Below are 4,208 nucleotides of genomic sequence, written 5' to 3' on the forward strand. Positions count from 1 at the left end.
AAGAAATCATTGCCAAATCCAAGCTCATAAGTATAATGCTATGCCAAGTATATTTTGGAGTTCAATGACTAGTTAACAAGGAAGTCAAATTATAATCATCCAGTAGATATGTACCACTGAGAATCTACTCTGTGGAGCTAGCATACAAAACGTTGTATAAGATGAACAAAGCAAAGTGAATTGCCTCTAACGTTGTACTGTGTTCATCACTACAATCTGAAATGTAGGTAATTTAGGAAGAAACAATCTACGATTTGCTGTTTTGTTTGTTTGTTTGTTTATTTTACATTTCTCTTGCAGAAATGTAAAGTTTTTGCTCCATCTAAAGTCAGACCTTTTATTTATTCCTAATTCAGGATAGATGCTGTTTTACTGTGAATCTTTAACTGATTTCTTACTATGTATAACTTTAAATTCTACAGAATTAAGATAAATCTACACTTGTGCATGGAATGAATATATATTATACGTATGCATATTCCAAATTTGGATCAAGTAGAAGACCCAAGAATATTCCTGTAACATTCCATGGAATGACGAAAAAAATCACAGCAGACAGACAGAGGATAGCGCGTGTGAGAGGGAACAGCTGCGGCATGAGACGACAACAAGGGCTGTCACGGTGAAGCAGAATATTTGGGGAAGCCTCAAGTAACAGTTTGTTATCAGAAGAATACAACGACCTATGGCAGACATAGAACTAGTTTTGGAGCCCAAAGTCAATGTGAATAGGAATCCAGCAGGAAGCTTGGAGGCGGTTCCACTTGAGTAATGGGGAGCAGCAGTCTGACAACTTAGTTGCCAGCCCCTCCCCCTGTCCCCCGGAGCAGGGAGAGAGGGGGGTGGAGAGCTGTGATCAGAGGGGCAGGGCACGCCCCCTGCCCCTACAGGGAACAGACCACCCTCTCGTCCAGAGGACCACCTCCTGGGAGTGACCATGGGAGTGGACAACTCTCCCACAGGGAGACACGATAGGCAGACATAGTCCAGGATGTGTGTTGGGTCCATGGAGCAGGGGCCTGGAGCTCTGAATGGGGAGGTCAAGACTCCCAGCTGCCCCAGGGAGTGTGGGACAGATGGCCAGGGAGCTGTGCTTCTACCAAGAAACTGCTCCCTCTCTCTACCCCCTGCGCTCTGCAGCAGCACCAGGACCTCTATCCTTATTCAGAGGTGTTGGTGCTGACAAGGCTCCATTTCTTAGGGTCACAAATAGTCAGGACAGTATCACCTGTCAGGTTGGATGGTGAACTATGGGTGTCAGGCATCCACGTTGACTCCCTGGGTCTCCCAGCTGCTGTCTGAGGGGAGAAACCCAGGACAGGGAACACTAGGAGCCTCTGAAGCAGGAGCACGGGTGCTCCCTGCTGCCTTGTTGGGTGGTGGCATCAGTGAACAGAAGGGGGAGGGGAGGAACAGCCCCGCTGCAGGATTGAGGGGGAGCATGGTCTTCCTAACTCCCCTAATTGGCTGTGGGGATGCCCAGGCTATCACCAAGGAAGGGGCTGGGCTGAGTGTCCTAAAGCCCCCAGCTAGTTGTCCCAGGGTAGATTTCTGGGTACATATTTACATTAGATTCAATAAAGAAGTGAAGGGATAAGGTCAGAGAGTTTGTCTAGTCCACATACCTTCACCAATTGATGTTGAACTGGGACCCATACTGTGCTTCAAAGACTCCCAGTTCATGACTCTGCCCACCATTACACAAACTTCAAGTTCAGTGTCTTGCCCCACTGTGGGCCATTAGATTTTTGGTGGCAAACAAGATGCCTTATTCATCTCTGCATCTTACACTTGTAGTGTGTGGTTCATGATGTGCTTCAAAGAAGGGTTGTATAAAATGCTGGATGAAAGAATGAATTAGCTGAATAAAGAATGAATTCCTCAAACCAAACCCAGTGCCTCCCCTCAAGTCTTCTTGTCCAGCCCTCAGGACACTGGGTCTCTCTGGTCACCCTCCGTCACGTGGCCGTGTGCTTCTGGCCCAGTCTCTGCAGGACATCCTTCACGTCCTTGTTTCTCAGACTGTAGATGAGGGGATTCAGCATTGGGATGACCAGGGTGTAGAAGACAGAGACCACGTTGCCCTGCTCCACGGACTCCACAGCTCCCAGATGGGCATACATGACAAAAAGGGTCCCATAAAAGAGGGACACGGCTGTCATGTGGGAGCCGCAGGTGGAGAAGAGCTTGTGTCTCCCTCCTCCTGAGCGCATCCTCAGGATGGTCACTGTGATGTAGCCATAGGAGACGAGGACCACGAGTGTGGTGCCCACAATGATGAGGCCACACATAGCAAACAAGACCAGCTCATTGACGGCCGTGCTGGCACAAGTGAGCTGGAGCAGGGGGATCACATCACAGAAGAAGTGGTTGATGTGGTTGGAGCTGCAGAACAGGAGGCTGAATGCGAGGATCGTCTGCACCCCAGAGTTGAGGCAGCCCCCACAGTGGGTTCCCAGCACTGGGCAGGCACAGACCAAGGGGCACATGGAGATGGGGTAGCTCAGGGGGCTGCAGATGGCCACGAAGTGGTCATAGGCCATCACAGCCAAGAGGAGAGTCTCAGTCATACCCATCATGGAGAAGAAGAAGAACTGGGTGGCACATCCTGCCGGGGTCCAGCCCTGGCTGATCCAGAGATTTTGAAGCGGGGACGGCATCAGCGAGGATCAGAATACAATAGCTTCAATTAGATATTAATTAGAGATATAAAGAGTAATAGAATGAGGATAGTTCAGTAGGAAAATTCAGTGGAGAAAAGAGGCTGAGTAGCTTGGTTTACACGGGAGACCAATAAAACTTCAAGACAAGAAGCTTGCACCACTTACGTAGGCCGCAGGCATCCTTCCATCCTCCCGAAGGAGAGGAGACACTGAGGCCTCCCCGGTCGGATCTTAGAAGCCCAGGCATAATTAGTAAGCATGGCGGGTTCCGCACTCCAGATGGAGACTCAGCCAGAGTTTGAGAGAGAGAGAGACATGGGGAGACCAGTCTTTCAAGGAACTGATCCCAATTCTTTATTTTCCATAGTCTACTTTTATACACTGAGATGTTATGCAAAAGTCATGCGGGGTCAGCAGTCCTGACTTTTATCAAAGTCAGGTGCTTCATACAAATGTATACAGAGGTCTTAAGGGTGTTACATAATCTTCTGGCCAGGGGGTCCTGCTGACAATTTATGACCCTCTCCTTGTGACAGCGGTCAGTCAACCAGGACACTTATTTCTCCAGGGGTTATTATTCTTAAAACAGATGCCACCCAAATAAAGTTACATTCCTATAGGGTGAGGGTGTAGTGGGTTTTAGTTAAGGAAAGAATTTACTTAGCCTAAGGTCTAACGTGATTAATATCAAAGGTTAATACTTATTTCTTCTATATATTCATTAATGTGTGTAAGAGCAGGGGATGTAGAGACTTAGCAACAAACATTGGCTCAACAAATGAAAAACCCTTCACCAATACAATTTCTAATCAGCCCACTATACTTATACTAATGGTTTTCTAATTTTTCTAAGGAACCTGTTTTTAGAAGGTTTAAAGCATCTTGTGCCTCTCATGATTGGGAGGCTGTGAGCAATCACATGTGGCGGGACAAGCCTGTCAGGCAGGCTAGAGAATCTTCAGTAGAGTTTGTAGGTTAAAACAGTCCTATCAAGCCCAGGAATTATTATTAACTGGAGCTCTAAGTTAACTCCTTCTCCAAAAGAGTTGGTGGGGGACAGCCCCCTGTAAAGTCAGAGGTGTAGGTGAGAGCACAAAGTAGTAAAGTAGGCAGGCTCTGGTTATGGGGGTAGATGCTTGAGGATTTCCAGGGGGACTCCTGAGGCTCAATCCCACCTTTGCGTATGTTGAGCCTCCTTCCTCATGACCTTTGCCATGGGCGGAGTGCCTCACGCTGGCCCCCAACAACATCCCTTAAAGGTGATGACCTTGGAGGAGGACAGGAAGTTGACCAGGGCCTTGGGGGCGATGAGTAGCACAGGTCCAGGAAGGAGAGGTTCTTGAGGAAGAAGTACATTGGGGCATGTAGATGGGCATCCAGAGTGATGACCACGATCATGGTGAGGTTCCCCAGGACGGTCACCACATACAGGGCCAGGAACAGAACAAAGAGCAGGGCCTGGGTCTGTGGGCCACCCTCAAATCCCTCCAGCATGAACTCCTGCAGAGGCATCTCTGAGAGGTTTCCATTTCTGTGGGATGCCAT

General features: G+C 48.4%; 1 pseudogene; it reads right to left on the minus strand.

The window, feature by feature from the left end:
- Positions 1-1,029: 1,029 nt before the first annotated feature.
- On the minus strand, positions 1,030-4,208 carry LOC113890543 (annotated as a pseudogene).

This window comes from Bos indicus x Bos taurus, chromosome 3 (genome assembly GCF_003369695.1).
Source record: "Bos indicus x Bos taurus breed Angus x Brahman F1 hybrid chromosome 3, Bos_hybrid_MaternalHap_v2.0, whole genome shotgun sequence".
NCBI classification, from domain to species: domain Eukaryota; kingdom Metazoa; phylum Chordata; class Mammalia; order Artiodactyla; family Bovidae; genus Bos; species Bos indicus x Bos taurus.